The sequence below is a fragment of the Malaclemys terrapin genome, chromosome 3 (genome assembly GCF_027887155.1).
Source record: "Malaclemys terrapin pileata isolate rMalTer1 chromosome 3, rMalTer1.hap1, whole genome shotgun sequence".
Taxonomy (NCBI): Eukaryota; Metazoa; Chordata; order Testudines; family Emydidae; genus Malaclemys; species Malaclemys terrapin.
Window position 1 is genome coordinate 207114206 of NC_071507.1, and position 16914 is coordinate 207131119.

General features: G+C 56.0%; 1 protein-coding gene across 3 annotated transcripts in view; it reads right to left on the minus strand.

Annotated features, from left to right (window-relative positions):
• Positions 1-16914, minus strand: part of MAPRE3 (microtubule associated protein RP/EB family member 3) — a 74663-nt gene that overhangs the window by 37070 nt on the left and 20679 nt on the right. Inside the window, exon 1 of one of the 3 annotated variants that reach the window (XM_054023277.1) lies at positions 5454-6029. The exons of the other annotated variants lie outside the window; for them this stretch is intronic. The gene's annotated coding sequence lies outside the window, so the exon portion shown is untranslated. Of the gene's footprint in view, positions 1-5453; positions 6030-16914 lie in introns of those variants that run through there. 3 annotated transcript variants of the gene reach the window in all.

The following is a 16914-nucleotide window of genomic DNA, read 5'->3' on the forward strand; positions in this document are numbered from 1 at the left end:
ACACCCCGCTTTGGGCTGTGACTGCCCTGCTCTGAGCAATTTGTCCTGAATTGTCACTCTCAGTTGGGTCCCACCAGAGGCAGCATCGTTACAAGGGAACTAAAGAGCCATGGGATAAGAGGGAAGGCCCTCTCACCGATCAGTAACTGGTTAAAAGACGGGAAACAAGGGGTAGGAATCAATGGTCAGATTTCACAGTGGAGAGAAGGATCTTTACCAGGACCAGGGCTGTTCAACACATTCAAAAGTGATCTGAAAAAAGGGGTAAACACTGAGGTGCCAAAATTTGCAGAAGATACAAAACTACCCAAGATAGTTAAGTCCCAGGCAGACTGTGAAGAGCTACAAAAGGATCTCACAAAACTGGGTGACTGGGCAACAAAATGGCAGATGAAATTCGGTGTTGACAAGTGCAAAGAAATGCTCATGGGAAAAATACAAATGGGTTCTAAATCAGCTGGTGCCACGTAAGGAAGATTTTACAGTCACCGTGGATAGTTCTGAAAACTTCAGCTCAATGGGCAGCAGTGGTCAAAAAGGCGACCAGTATGCTAGGAACTACTGAAAGGGATAGAAAACTATATAAATCAATGGTGCGTCCACATCTTGAATACTGCGTCCAGCTCTGGGCACCCCATCTCACAAACGACAGAGTGGAACTGGAAGGGGTTCAGAGAAGGGCAGCAATGAGGATCAAGGGTATGGAACTACTTCCTCACGAGGAGAGATTAAACAGTTTAGGGCTATTCAGTTGAGAAAAGAGAAGACTAAAGGGAGAGATGACAGAGGTCTCTACAATCCTGACCGGTGTGGAGAAGGGAACAGAGAAATTATATTTACCTTTTCACTAGGACTGTCGATTAATTGCAGTTAACTCAGGTGATTAACTCAAAAAATTAATCATGATTAATCGCACTGTTAAACAATAGAATATGAATTGAAATGTATTAAATATTTTTGGATGTTTTTCTACATTTTCAAATATATTGATTTCTATTACAACACAGAATGCAAAGCGTACAGTGCTCTCTTGATATCATTACAAATATTTGCACTGTAAAAAATGATAAAAGAAACAGTATTCAGTTCACCTCATACAAGTACTGTAGTGCAAACTCTTTATCATGAAAGTTGAACTTACCAATGTAGAATTATGTACAAAAAATAACTGCATTCAAAAATAAAACAGTGTAAAATTTTAGAGACTACAAGTTCACTCAGTCCTACTTCTTGTTCAGTCAATCCCTCAGACAAACAAGGTTGTTTACGTTTACGGGAGATACTGCTGCCTGCTTCTTATTTATAATGTCACCAGAAAGTGAGAACAGGCGTTCACATGGCACTTTTGTAGCCAGCATTGCAAGGTATTTACGTGTCAGATATGCTAAACATTCGTAGGCCCCTTCATGCTTCGGCCACCATTCCAGAGGACATACTTCCATGCTGATGATGCTTGTTAAAAAAATAATAAATTAATTACATTTGTGACTGAACTCCTTGGGGGACAGGAGAATTGTATGTCCCCATCTCTGTTTTACCTGCATTCTGCCATATATTTCATCTTATAGCAGTCTTGGATGATGACCCAGCACATGTTGTTCATTTTAAGAACACTTTCACAGCAGATTTGACAAAACGCAAAGAAGGTACCAGTGTGAGATTTCTAAAGATAGCTACAGCACTCGACCGAAGGTTTAAGAATCTGAAGTGCCTTCCAAAATCTGAGAGGGACAAGATGTGGAGCATGCTTTCAAAAGTCTTAAAAGAGCAACACTCCGATGTGGAAACTACAGACCCGGAACCTCTTCTACTGGTGCCATCTGACTCAGATAATGAAAATGAACATGCGTCGGTCTGCTCTGCTTTGGATCGTTATCGAGCAGAACCCGTTATCAGCATGGACACATGTCCTCTGGAATGGTGGTTGAAGCATGAAGGGACATGTGAATCTTTGCAAATATTTGAAATAAAAATAATAATATAAAGTGAGCACTGTACACTTTGTATTCTGTGTTGTAATTAGAAGAACAGGAGGACTTGTGGCACCTTAGAGACTAACAAATTTATTAGAGCATAAGCTTTCGTGGACTACAGCCCACTTCTTCGGATGCATATATCGAAAGCTTATGCTCTAATAAATTTGTTAGTCTCTAAGGTGCCACAAGTACTCCTGTTCTTCTTTTTGCAGATACAGACTAACACGGCTGCTACTCTGAAACCTGTGTTGTAATTGAAATCAATATATTTGAAAATGTAGAAAACATCCAAAAATATTTAAATAAATGGTGGTATATTATGGTTTAACAGTGCGATTAATCACGATTATTTTTTTTAATCGCTTGCCAGCCCTACTTTTCATACAATACAAAAACCAGGGGTCACTCAATGAAATTAATAGGCAGTAGGTTTTATACAAACAAGAGGAAGTATTTTTTCACACAACGAACAACTACCCTGTGGAACTCGTTGCCAGGGGATGCTGTGAAGGCCAAAAGTATAACTGGGTTCAAAAAAGTACTGGATAAGTTCCTGAAGGATAGGTCCATCAATGGCTATTAGCCAAGATGGTCAGGGATGCAGCCCCATGCACAGGCCCTAAATCTCTGACTGCCAGAAGCCGGGGAGTGACGAGGGGGTGAATTACTCCGTAATTGCCCTGTTCTGTACACTCCCCCGATGTTCTGGTACAGGCCAGTGTTGTAGATGGGACACTGGGCTAGATGGACATTGGTCTGACCCATTATGGCAACTCTTATGTTCTTATACCATCGCTAGGGTTTCTTTTGTTCCTAATATACTTAAACGCCTTCTTGTCGTCCTTACCCCTGCCAGCCATGGATTTGTCCCTGAATTCTTTAGCTTCCCTCATCAATTTTCCACACATCATAACATTTAATTTATATCAATTACTATCTACTACAAAGAGTCCTGTGGCACCTTATAGACTATCAGAGGTACTGGAGCATAAGCTTTCATGGGGAGAGGGATAGCTCAGTGGTTTGAGCATTGACCTGCTAAACCCAGGGTTGTGAGCTCAATCCTTGAGGGGGCCATTTAGGGAATGAGGGTAAAAATCTGTCTGGGGATTGGTCCTGCTTTGAGCAGGGGTTGGACTAGATGACCTCCTGAGGTCCCTTCCAACCCTAATATTTTATGAATACATCTATAAGGTGCCACGGGACTCTCTCTCACTTTTTACAGATCCAGACTAACACGGCTACCCCTCTGATACTATCTACTATTTGTTTGAATTGCTGCCTTCACTTCCCCACTGTCCTCTTTCCTTCTTGATTGTGAAATTCTGCCTTTTGGGCCATCTCAACCTCTTTTTAAACAACTCCCAAGTTTCATTCATATTTTTCCTACACATCAGTTTTGTTCATCATTTCCCTCGCTTGTGGGGAATGAGCCCCTTCTAAGCACCAATGACATATATTACTGACTGGGTCTGTCCTCTCTTTGGCCATTCTGAATGTAATCAGGTCCGGTCACTGGTCCCAAGGCAGCTGCCAGCTTCCAATCCAGTGTTCACTTCATATTTCTCGGTCATCCTGAAGGCCCAAATACAGTTACCTTGTGGTAGAAAATTATCATCGTCTATGTTTGGAAACTCGCCCGAGGTTCTACTACCCGCTGCGTGAGACTGCCACAGATCCCAGATGACACCCCTATGTTACGATGCAGCAAGTTGTGGAATCTTATCCCAGGGAAGGGCTGGGAGCCCCATCACTGGGCACGTTTACAACTAGCCTGGATAAAACGACAAAAAAGCAACTATAGGAACAACCAGCGTTGGCTTGGGAGCAGGGACTATAGAGCCTGGCCTCCGTCAGATACCAGGGTGATGGGCCCTGCAGAAATGCAGCCAGACTGGCTAGGAAGAGGAGTCTGCATGGGACACGTCTACACTACCACTGCTGTCTCCACTTCCTCCTTTGCCATTGTCTCTTCCAAGCCACAGGCCATCCTGAGCTAGTGCTCCCCCCTTTCATGCTGGGCTCGTGTTGGCACCAATACAGGCCTTTAGAGAAGTCATCCCAACCCACCATCCCCAATAATCCCCGAGAGCGCTACACCCCAGCGCCAGCCGATCCTTTCCACGGGGCATGTCTACACTACGGCGCGACATCAGCACAGCTGTAGCACATCTGTTGGAGACGCGCTATGCCAACGGGAGAGTTCTCATTACTCCACCTCCGGGAGAGGCGGAAGCGATGTCGGCAGGAGAGCGTCGCCCGCTGACATAGCGCGGCGAGGACAGCGCTTTACAGCGATGTAACTTAAGTCGCTCAGGGGGGTGTTGTTTTCACACCCCTGAGCGACATAAATCATAGCGATTTAAGCAGTAGCGTGGAGCAGCCCGGAGTCTGCAGCTGATCCGGGGAGAGCTGCGCTCGCTGCCAGCGTTCCCTGCCAGGTGTAAACGTGGAGCCAGCTCCCTTCAGCGCAGAAGCAAGGTTACAATGGAGACATAAGCACAGCACACTTCACATTCCCAGCCTCGACACCGGAGCAGCACAAGAGGAAGGGAGCCAATCGGACAGGCTGGCTTGTTTGAGCCGGCCTGTAATTGTCACCTAGCTCAAGAGCTCTCAGAACCTGGACAGTGAGTGGAAACGCTGCTGTGAATCTGTGAAAAATGAATTGCACTCCCGACTCAAGAACAACACACAGCATGTACAGCCCAACAGACGCCCCATCACCAGAAAGGCTCCGGGATCGACCAGTCTGCCCAGACCTGCCTTCCCCTCCCCTAGGAAGAACTCAAAGCCTGTTCAGTGCTGCTTGCGCGTTCCCATGGCTAGTCGCCAGGCCGCGCGAGCACCGGCTGGGAGGTGCGAGTCCCAGCCTGTGCGGGTGTACACGTCTGGCTAATCACAGAGGCACAGGACTAGCCACCTGAGTACAATCCCGTCTGCTGTCCCAGGTACACCACCACCCTTGCCCCTGCAGCCACACTGCTGTTAGCTGGCGCCTGGCTGCCCACGCTGCTAATCCCACCTCCCCGCTGCAGTGCAGACCTACCAACAGAGCAGGGAAGGGGCTCGAGCCAACCCTGAGTCCTGAGCTCAGAGGGAGACTTGGGGGGCAATTACCTCAGGCTACCCTACTGGGGGTTCGTGCACCCACCTCCGCAGCCACTGGTGCTCCACGGGCAGTGATGGGACCCGGGCCTGAGCCAGACTGGCGGTGTCCTGCCCCTTGCCGGGGAAGGAGGCCCGGGAGCTGGACGACAGGCTGCGGCTCTGAGCAAATCACCTCCCCTCTGCAGCTCTGTTCCCCAGACCTGCAATGGAAGCAAGGGAGGCAGAGCCCAACCCCCGAGGGCTGTGAGGGTAATTCCCTAACGTAAGTGTGGCCTTGGGCGACCACTTCCCTCCCTATGCCTCGGCTCGCCCTTGCATCACTGTCCATCTAGCGTATAAAGCATTTGGGGAAGGGGCTGTCCTCACCACGGGCTTGCACTGGGGCTGGTTTCGATGGCCGCCTCTAGCTCCTACCGTCCTCCCGTCCTGCCACGTGCTTCCGAGCCCTGGGCTGGATGGCACTCCACGAGCAAAGGGCTATCCGTAGCTGCTGCAGGAGCCCAGGTCGCAGCTGGGAAGAGGGAACCAACTTCCCGGGGCCTGTCCTCAGATGTGAGCGTCTGTCCTCTGCAAGGCTGCGGGTGGCCCTGGAGCCGAATGCAGGCCCCAGTGTAACTGCAGCTCCCTTGAAACAGGACGACGTTAGTGGGGAGAGGCTGGGCTGAGCCGGGGTTCCCCGGACGGCAGGAGGCTGGGCCGAGAAACGGCCGCTCAGGAACGCAGCGCCAGGCTCAGGATGCTGTGGGGGCTGGGAGTGACGCAGCAGCAGCTGGCTTAGCACAGACAGCAGCCACGGCAAAGGCTCTGTAACTCCCCCTGCCAGACGCACAGTTCCAAGCGACAGGTCGCAGCACAATCCCTGCCCTAGCAACGCACAATCCGCAGCCAAACACGGGGGGCGGGCCACGGTGCTCCGATCTAGACAGGTGTAGAGACAATCCTCAGTGACCGCGAGCCGCGCGGGGGCACGGCAGAGACGGCTCCGGAGGACGGGCTGGAAGAAGGGGGGAGTGGCCATCTGGATCAGCCGGGGGGGTTCAGTGGACTCAGGGACGGATGGAGGCAGCGTCTGAGTGAGCAACGAAGGCTTTCCCCAGCAGCCCAGGGCCAGGCCCAGAAAGTCTGGCACGGCTTGCACGTGGCGCTCTCACACTGCTGACAGAGACAGGGGCCATCGTGCAGACTGAGTGCCCAGGTCAGTGCAGACAGACCAGCACTGCTGTGCTTAGCCCCGTGGCGCACGGAGGGTTAACAAAGACCAGCTGTCACCATGTGCTGTGCTTGTCCATGGGGACCAGTCCCCGGTGAGCCCAGCCCAGACACGGCACTGCCCGAGGAGTGTACATCCTTAGAGGACAGAGACAGCACGCAGGCTTCTCTTGTTGGGTATACACAATCTCCCAAATAGCCCTGCTCTCCGCCCCGGGGCCCCAGCCGACCTGCTCCAGCACTCACCTTCCACCCCCCCACCATGGGAAAACACAGGCTCGGGGGGGGGGGGGGGGCGGAGGAAAAATTACTCACACACTGGCCAGAGGGGTCTGAAACTTCCTGAAGGGGGACCCATGGGGCTAGTCCTGCTCCCCCCACATTGCCTGGCTGCAGCTCTGCTCTCCCCCTCCCACGCAGATGGGGGGGCTCCCAGGAAGGGGGCAGGAACTGCACGGCCAGTCCCTCCACACACCCAGAGTCCAACGGCAGTGACTCTGCCCAGCATACGCTGCCACTCCTACGGGGCTGCGCCTGCGACGGTACCATGGGGAGGGCTCCAGGGAGCGGGCAGGATGGAGAAGGCTAGAGCCGACCTCCACAACCCTGAGCGGAGCTGGGAGACCCAGGTGGTCTGGTAACCTCCATCCCGAGTCAGTCTCACAGCCTGACACCCAGCCACACACTGTCCAGAGACTCCCCACACCCGCCCCACTGCTGTCCTCATGCTTAACAAGCCAGCTGTCAGGCGGGGACTACATGTCCCAGCATCCCACGCAGACAGGCCGCTGGTCAGAGCAGACCATTGCATTCCAACTGAAGCCTGGGAGCTGCGCTAGGGCCGGCAAGCCCTGAGGCTGGGCAGAGCTGTCTGTCTTCCCCGCAGGAGAGCGCTCTCCCAGTGCCGGATCAAGGTGTGTCAGAGGTTTCAGTCCCCTTGCGATAGAGAGCTTCTGGCACGTCCCGCCTCCCAGTACCCAGGAAACGCCTAGGCTGGTCCTGCAGGAGCGCCCAACCCGACTGCTCTTAAGCAGAGAGGTGCCTGCCGAGCAGCCCATAACAGAGCTAGCTCCAGAGCGCTGCCGGCCATCGGGGCTGAGCTCCGGCATCTGCACGGCTGGCCCAGTTCCCGTGGCTGGAGCTCCTGCCGGCTGCATCCCGGGTTGCAATGGGAGCCCAGCAGAGCAAACACAGGGCTGGGACCAGGCAGTACTGGATTCTAATGCTGGCTCTGCTGCGTTCCCTTGGGCAAGTCAGCCCTCCTCTGTGCCTCAGTTTCCCTCAGACTAGTGGACGATAATGTTTGTAAACAGGCCCACCAAACAGGTCTCCTTTCAGTATGGCAGGCCGGGCCAGAGCCCAGTGCCCAGGGAAGGTGTGTCAAACACGGGGAAGCAGGAGGGGCTGGGGACGACTCCTTGGGGTGCTGCCTCCTCATGGAGGCTGGAGAGTGTCTGGCAGACACCCCTGGAAAGCAGCATGTCTGCCCCAGGGCTCCTAGCCTGCTCCACCTCCCCATGACACTGCTGTGCAAGGATCTGCCCTGCCCCGTCTCCTCCAGTGACCACACGCCCCCTGCCACAGCACCTTCATGAGCTTCCTAAAACCACCCCGAGGGGACAGCCCCGGGAACCAGACGGTTTGCGAAGGAGCAATCACTGACGCCAGGAGTCACAGCACAGACGCCTCTGTCACTGCCCAGGGCCAGGTACTGAGGTCAGCGGCTCTGCGGCTCCCAGCAGCCCCGGGAAAGGACTCCGAACGGGGTGCTGGCAGGAAAGGGACACAGGACTAGGGCACCGTCCAGCGGCCCTCCCTCACACAGCACTGCGGGTGCTGCTCGTGGTCTGCCAGTCACTGAGAGCCCCAGGTCCCACCCGCCGGCTGCGGACGAGCCCTGCGGCCAGCCCAGAGGGCAGAGAGAACCCAGCTCTGCCCCTCTGACAGTCAGTGTGGGAAGATCCGAGCGGCACCGTAAGGAGGGGCTACCTACTCCCCGGCCTGGTGTGACGTTCTCTACGCCGGGGAATGTAGGGCACCTTGTGAATAATTCATGGCAAAGCTGTCCCTATTTATAGGAACAGCAGCACCCGGAGCTACTGGAACGGTGCGAACCAGTCACCCAGGCTGCGGCCCGCTCACGGGGACAGCGCTGCTCCGGGAGGCTGCACTCAGCCTGCCTGGCGCGGACATTCCCGCCTAGTGACTCCAGCGGGCCTGGGAGTCTGGGGACGCGGCCTCAGTCACTTGCAGGGGAAGGTGCCCATCTCCTTTTCCCCAAATACAGAACAGAAATCACTATTGAACACTTCTGCAGGTCACTGATTTATTCTTGTGTCCCTTTGCTTCCCCTGTCAATTTTCTACAATTCCTCACTTCTGACTTATATTCATTACTGCTAACTTTCCCTTTGTTATATATATATATATTTAGCATTTTTTATAGCTGCCTTCACTTCCCTGCTAAACCAGGTCAGTTTTTTAACCAATATGGCCTTCTTCCTCAATTGTGACTTTGGGGGCATCTGGTGAGGTGCTCTTAAATAATTCCCAATTATTCACATTTCTCTGCTTCAATTCTTCTTCCCAGCTGATTTGGCTGATAATTGTTTTCAGCTCTGTGAAACTGGCCCTGTTAAAGCACCAAGTGTGTCTATTACTGATCTGGACTTTATTCTGCTTGCACTTTCTAAATGTGATCAAGTCATGATCACTTGTACCTAAGCTACCAGTAGCTTTTAGTTCTGCAATGAGTTCCTCTTTACTGGCTAGGACAGGGGCTAATACAGAATTCCCCTGTTTTGGCTGCAGCACTTACTGAGTTAGACTGTCATCTGTACTGTTCAGAAATTCCAGGGATGTTTTAGTTACTGGCAGCATGAGACCTCCCGCACTTGTTACTCCATGATCACGCAGCTATTTCCTACACATTACACATAGGTGCGTTAGGAGCCAGTCCTCCTGTTCCCTCATGTCATTTGGGGGTCTGTAGCAGACACCAAGTAGTGCCCCATCTTGTGCTTTGTCTGTTAGGACATTGATCTACAGGCATTCCAGATCCTTTTCTGAGGGCTTGTCTTTACTATCCGCCCGGATCGGCGGGTAGAAATCGATCTATCGGGGATCGATATATCGCGTCTCGTCAGGACGCGATAATCGATCCCCGAATCGACGCGCGTACTCCACCAGCCCAGGTAGGAGTAAGCGCCGTCGACTGGGGAGCCGCGGTGGTCGATTTGCCGCCGTCCTCACAGCGGGGTAAGTCGGATCAGATACGTCGAATTCAGCTACGCTAGTCCCGTGGCTGAATTTGCGTATCTGAAATCGATCACACCCCCCCCCCCCCCCCCGTAGTGTAGACGTATCCTTAGACGTTAAGGTCAGGACGGATCATCATGATCATCTAGTCATTGCCGGCCAGAAAACCTCGCTCACCACTTCTGGTTGAGTCACTGACAGCCTCAAATCAGGATGTAAAGCCTTCCCGTGACAGAGACTCCACCATTCACATAAGTTTAAACCAGCGAGTGACCCGGGCCCCAGGCTGCAGAGGGAGGTGAACACCCCCCCCTCCCCCCCCCAGTCTCTGCCAATCTGACCTGGGGAAAATTCCTTCCGAGCCCCAAATCCGGGGATCAGTTAGACCCTGAGCATGTGGGTGAGACCCACCAGCCAGACAGCTGGGAAAGAATTCTCTGCAGCAACTCAGAGCCACCCCCTACCCCTCCATGTCTCATCGCCGGCCGGTGGGGATATTTGCTACCACCAGTCGCAGATCGGCCATCGTAGGCAGCCCCATCACACCATCCCCTCCATGAACTTATCACGCTCAACCCTGAAGCCAGTTTGGGGTTTTGCCTCACTGCCCCCCTTGGAAGGCTGCTCCAGAACTTCACTCCCCTGATGGCTAGAAACCTTCATCTAATTTTAAGCCTAAACTTGTTGATGGCCAGTTTCTAGCCATGTGTTCTTGTGCCCAGATTGGTGCTTAACTTAAATAACTCCTCTCCCAGCCTGGTGTTTATCCCTGGGATGGATTGACAGAGTTATCAGTGCCTCGGAAACAGGTAATCCCATTCTGACAAAGAGTGCCTCTCCCCCGCCACCCTTCTGCCCACTGGGTCTTTCTTCAATACAGACCCAGAAGCAGGCTCCCTCCACGGAGGGACCTGAAGTGCACACACTAACTCTGTGTCCCAGCGGGCCCCAAAACGTTGGGCTGCTTTAAAAAGAGCAAACAGCTGTACGCACAGACCCATCTGGTTCCAGCTGAGGGATGCGAGGATGCCAGGGCAGCCGAGAAAGGAAAACTGACATACCCAAGGCGCTTTTTACTGCCAACTCCTCCCTCCAGCAACTACAGCAAGCTGGGGAAGGGAACAGCAGCTGAGGCCAGCACATCTGTGCACTTGCTACATGAGACGGCCCAGAAGCGTCTAGTCTACTTTTGAAATGCCATGCCTAGAGCACGTGACCCCAAAGCGGGGCTCGGAGAGTTCAGAAGGGCTCGGAGGCATAGGTGCATTCCCATGGCTGGGACGGAGGATTTTCACTCTACATTCCCCTCCGGACCCTCTAGCGGGGATGGCATGTCACCCCTGGCTGGGGCAGTAGGCCTGCAATACACAACTCTGACACAGCCACACCACCATTTGTCCAGGGAAGGTACAAATAATTGAGATGCCAGTATAGGGAAATGCCAGACATGGGCGAGTAACTGATACCCACTCGCATTCAGAGAAAAGCAGGAATGCAAAATCCCGAGCGCGATGAAGCAAGTGAGAAGGAGACAGCTGGGCCAGCTCGACACGGCTGACGGCAGGGACAGCCTGGGTGTAACTCATGCCGTACAAACGCTGCGATTTACGCCCTGAAACGCGAGGCCTGTTGGAATATAATAGGAGTCTGCCCAACGGCGTACGTGGCCTTCCCAGAATTAACACAGCTGCCTCCACGAGCGCCTGAGACAAGCAGACTGTGCTCTGGGGCCTGACCCTTCCCTGGCTAGTTCCCGTTCGCTGGCTGAACTCTGCCAGCGTTCATTAGGCTCCTGGTGTGTAAAACTGCACAGCAAAAACGCTGACTCAGCTGCTGCTGGTTTTAGCAGGAGCTGACACAGAATCAGAGAAGTGCAGGACTGGAAGGGACCTCGAGAGGTCATCTAGTCCAGCCCGCGGCACTGACGTAATAACTAGACCATCCCTGGCAGGGGGGTGTCGACACATCAAGTTGTTTTCCAGGGCTCACATGCAAAAGGAAAAACCCCAGCAGCATCTGGCTCTCAGGGAAGACTTGAGCTTGACCTGCCCAGAGCGCATGACATGTGCTACCCCCACCCAGCCCAATGCCGCAAGGCCCCGCTGCTACATGCATGGAGGGGCGGGATGGCAGCAGCTTAGTTTTCTTGTTCACCCCGACAGACTCTCCGGTCCGGGAGGAATTCCCAGCTGGAGCCCAAGCAGGAACGTGTTTGCAGGTGTAGCTTAAACTGCAGATGTGAAGCTCCCGACTCAGAGGACAAACAGGGCATGTGCTATTGACCTGGGACTGAAGGGAACACCCCTCCAGACGGGACCGCTGTCCCGGTACACCCGGCAGCCTGGGACTGAAGGGAGCACCCCTCCGGACGGGAGCGCTGTCCGGGTACACCCGGCAGCCTGGGACTGAAGGGAGCACCCCTCCGGACGGGAGCGCTGTCCGGGTACACCCGGCAGCCTGGGACTGAGGGGAGCACCCCTCCGGACGGGAGCGCTGTCCGGGTACACCCGGCAGCCTGGGACTGAGGGGAGCACCCCTCGGACGGGAGCGCTGTCCGGGTACACCCGGCAGCCTGGGACTGAGGGGAGCACCCCTCCGGACGGGAGCGCTGTCCGGGTACACCCGGCAGCCTGGGACTGAGGGGAACACCCCTCCGGACGGGAGCGCTGTCCGGGTACACCCGGCAGCCTGGGACTGAGGGGAACACCCCTCCGGACGGGAGCGCTGTCCGGGTACACCCGGCAGCCTGGGACTGAAGGGAGCACCCCTCCGGACGGGAGCGCTGTCCGGGTACACCCGGCAGCCTGGGACTGAAGGGAGCACCCCTCCGGACGGGAGCGCTGTCCGGGTACACCCGGCAGCCTGGGACTGAAGGGAGCACCCCTCCGGACGGGAGCGCTGTCCGGGTACACCCGGCAGCCTGGGACTGAAGGGAGCACCCCTCCGGACGGGAGCGCTGTCCGGGTACACCCGGCAGCCTGGGACTGAAGGGAGCACCCCTCCGGACGGGAGCGCTGTCCGGGTACACCCGGCAGCCTGGGACTGAAGGGAGCAACCCCTCCGGATGGGAGTGCTGTTCGGGTACACCCGGCAGCCTGGGACTGAAGGGAACACCCCTCTGGAGGGCACTGCTGTCTGGGTACACCCGGCAGCCTGGGACTGAAGGGAACACCCCTCTGGAGGGCACTGCTGTCTGGGTACACCCGGCAGCCTGGGACTGAAGGGAACATCCCTCTGGAGGGCACTGCTGTCTGGGTACACCCGGCAGCCTGGGACTGAAGGGAACATCCCTCTGGAGGGCACTGCTGTCTGGGTACACCCGGCAGCCTGGGACTGAAGGGAACATCCCTCTGGAGGGCATTGCTGTCTGGGTACACCCGGCAGCCTGGGACTGAAGGGAACATCCCTCTGGAGGGCACTGCTGTCTGGGTACACCCGGCAGCCTGGGACTGAAGGGAACATCCCTCTGGAGGGCACTGCTGTCTGGGTACACCCGGCAGCCTGGGACTGAAGGGAACATCCCTCTGGAGGGCACTGCTGTCTGGGTACACCCGGCAGCCTGGGACTGAAGGGAACACCCCTCTGGAGGGCACTGCTGTCTGGGTACACCCGGCAGCCTGGGACTGAAGGGAACACCCCTCTGGAGGGCACTGCTGTCTGGGTACACCCGGCAGCCTGGAACTGAAGGGAACATCCCTCTGGAGGGCACTGCTGTCTGGGTACACCCGGCAGCCTGGAACTGAAGGGAACATCCCTCTGGAGGGCACTGCTGTCTGGGTACACCCGGCAGCCTGGGACTGAAGGGAACATCCCTCTGGAGGGCACTGCTGTCTGGGTACACCCGGCAGCCTGGGACTGAAGGGAACATCCCTCTGGAGGGCACTGCTGTCTGGGTACACCCGGCAGCCTGGGACTGAAGGGAACACCCCTCTGGAGGGCATTGCTGTCTGGGTACACCCGGCAGCCTGGGACTGAAGGGAACACCCCTCTGGAGGGCATTGCTGTCTGGGTACACCCGGCAGCCTGGGACTGAAGGGAACACCCCTCTGGAGGGCACTGCTGTCTGGGTACACCCGGCAGCCTCTTGGCGCAGTTAGTGTTTACAGTAAAGTACCTATCTGGAAAATCAACAAGGAACCCAATAGCTCAACTTGCAAGCACACCTGCTATGCAGAGCGTGAACCCATTAGCTAAGCAGGGTTGGCCTGGGAGTGCTTGGATGGGAGAGCTCAGGGTGAGATTCAGCAACAGTCAATACCACGCATGACACTAAGAGGCTCTGCTCCAGGGCAGGGGGGGTCTCCCCCCAGGTCACTGTGAGAACAAGGTGCTCCTCAGAACGGCCCTGGTGAAGGTCTCCTATGGTTACCTTCTGCCTCCCAAACCTTTCCCCTGCATTTTCAGCTGGATATAGTATTCTCCTTCACTTCCTGTCCTAACCTCTCACCGGCTGCTACCCCGCTCCTCTTGGGGCCTCTGTTACAGTGTGGAGGGGAGCAATCCCTGCCCAAGAGCTTAACGCAGGGGTAGGAACACTGACCTGTGGCCGGGAACGGCTGCCACTGGGACTGACAGCTTTGACTCAGCCCCAGGCAGATGATTTATGCCTGATTGCGTCGGGCAGGACCGCTCATGCCAGGGCTATGCAGAGAGCGAAGTACGCTTAGGGCACTGCGTAAATCAAAGTCACACGGTTGGCTCAAGACGCTGTAAAGAACTATGGTAGAAACTTTGACAGGATATTTGAAGTGGCTTTTAACATTGGCCCAGACCCCGGAACCTGGTCAGACAGCAGAATTGGAGGGGCAGAGGGGGGAGATCTCATGGACTTTAAGGTCAGAAGGGATTAAAGACTTCACGTGACAGAGACTCCACCATTCACACTAGTTCAAACCAGCGAGTGACCGGGCCCCAGGCTGCAGAGGGAGGCGAACCTCCCCCTTCCCCCCCACGGATCTCTGCCAATCTGAGCTGGGGGAAATTCCTTCCCCGCCCTAAATCCGGGGACCAGTCAGACCCTGGACATGTGGGTGAGACCCACCAGCCAGACAGCTGGGAAAGAATTCTCTGCAGTGTCCCATCACCGGCCGCTGCGGGTATTTGCTGCTAGCGGTCGCAGATCGGCTCCATGCCATCGTCGGCAGCCCCATCACACCATCCCCTCCATAAACTGATCACACTTAGCCTGGAAGCCAGTTCGGGGTTTTGCCCCCACTGCTCCCCCTGGGCGGCTGCTCCAGAACTTCACTCCTCTGGTGGTGAGAAACCTTCGTCTAAATTCAAGTCTAAACCTGTTGATGGCCAGTTTCAAGCCACATGTTCTTGTGTCCACATGGGCGCTTCGCTTCAATAACTCCTCTCCCTGCCTGGTGTTTCTCTCGAGTAGGGAAGTGATGCATATATAACCAGCAACGTCCTTACCGGGGCCAGAACCTCCTCCCAGCCCTGCGGCGCAGGCAGTTACCGCTCTGAAGCCAGCACTTGGAAGGGACCTTGCTACAGGCGGCAGAGCATGGACACAAGGCAGCGAAGAGCCCCGATCCAGAGGGCCTGGCAGAGAGGACACGCGGAGGCTCCTGGCCGGCCTGAGGCGCGCAGCCTGACCTAGTTTATCTGGAGCCAGCGGGACAAGCGGCCCGGGTGAGGCTGTGGTGTGTGCAGTGGAATGAGGCCAGGGACCAAGAAGCAGCAATGGTGTTTCAGGCTTGGCAGCCCGGCGCTGGAGACGGGGATGCAAACCCCTGGGCGGTACTGCCGGCTGCGGGACTGGGGGCGAGACAGCAGCTGGACAGCAGGCTGGAGCAGCAAAGGGCCGCGCTGCGGGGGCAGAGGGGAACACGGGGCGAGATGCAGTTATTGTGTTTAACCCGCTCTCCCCTCATCCCCACGCACAAGGGCTCACGCTGCCAGCGCCCACCGTACTGCAGGAGCCTGCAGGGCGCCAGGGGAGGCTAATGAAGGGCACGTCCCGGCAGCGATGGGGGAGCTGCAAGGAGTGAAAGCCGGAGGCCGCCCGCAGTCACAGCGCTGCAGCCCCTGCATGGACACAGGCACGGAGGCGAAGGGGGGCGACTCCTGGGTAAACAGCCCTGTGCAGCGCAGCCACTGGGGTTTGCACTGCTGGAGTTATTACCCACGGGGCTAGCACTGCCCGGCCCCTGAGACTTTGGAAAGGTGCTGCAAACCAAAGGACCTCTGCCCCGGGTGTTAGTTGGTGGGGGAGGAGAGGGATGTGGGGGCGCCCAGGCATTAGCCGGCATAGGGGGTGGGGGGAATCCAGGCCCCGGGAATTAGCCAGCGGGGGTTGTGTTGTACCCAGGTTTGTGACCAAGCGACTAAGGGGCACTGAGGCACCGTTCTGGAGCCCTGATCCCACCTAAACACCAGCCGTATCTCACGGCACATTCATTTCAGGGGAGGGCACAGGGAATTTCCCTCCCATTTTCCACAGGGCAGCAGTTCCCAGGCCGGGGGCTCCAGGCTCCCTCCCGACTCGCTGCGTGGGGCCTGCAGGGTGAGAGCTTGTGCCAGGCTTCGTTCTAGCCAGCGCTGGTCCTGGTTTATCCTCACAGGTGCTCATTTCACCTGAACACACCAGAAGGCAAACTGGTGAAGTAGCCAGCCTGTGGCCTGAGGGGAAACTGGCACCCCAGAGGCGGGCGCAGCTCCCCAAGGGGAACCAGTCCGGGCAGACACTAGAGCAGCAGGCCTGGGGCAGTTCAGGCTATGACAGAGGGGAGGCCTGAAAGCTGCAGGGCAGAGGGGACCTGCGGTAATTGCTGGATGTGCAGAGCAAGTGCCTGGCACTGGGAGACCCCCAGGGGTCCCTAGGCAGAGAGAGGAGCACAGCGAAAGCCCCGTAGTCATCTCCCCACACAGACCCCAAGGGGAAGGGGTCTTCAAGCTCCCAGAGAGGGCAGGGCGGAGCTCCTGGCGGCTGCAGAGTGAGGGGCACAGAGCAGAGGAAAGGCGGCCGGAAGCTGCGGGAGACACACCGATTGCCTGCACATGAGTCTGGGCAGGACACCAGGGTTCATTCTCCTGTGCTCTTCTGAAAAGCTCATGGGATCTCTAACTACCACCAGCCAACAGGACATTGATTCACCAGACAGCGCCGTGCCTAGCCCAGAATGCCGGACCCCACGCCAGGGTAGTGTTCAGTGGGGACACTGCCCGGTGACCGCTTCCACAGCACAGTGCACAGTCTCCCGGGCACCCCGCTCGCTTTCACAATGACGTGCACTCGCCCCCACTGCTGCCGGGACGCTGTCCCCATCCCTGGTGGGAGAACATTTGGAATTGTTTACAGGGAAGAGGGTGACTAGGAGAGAGGGCTTAGGCACTGTTCGTGGCCAAAGCAG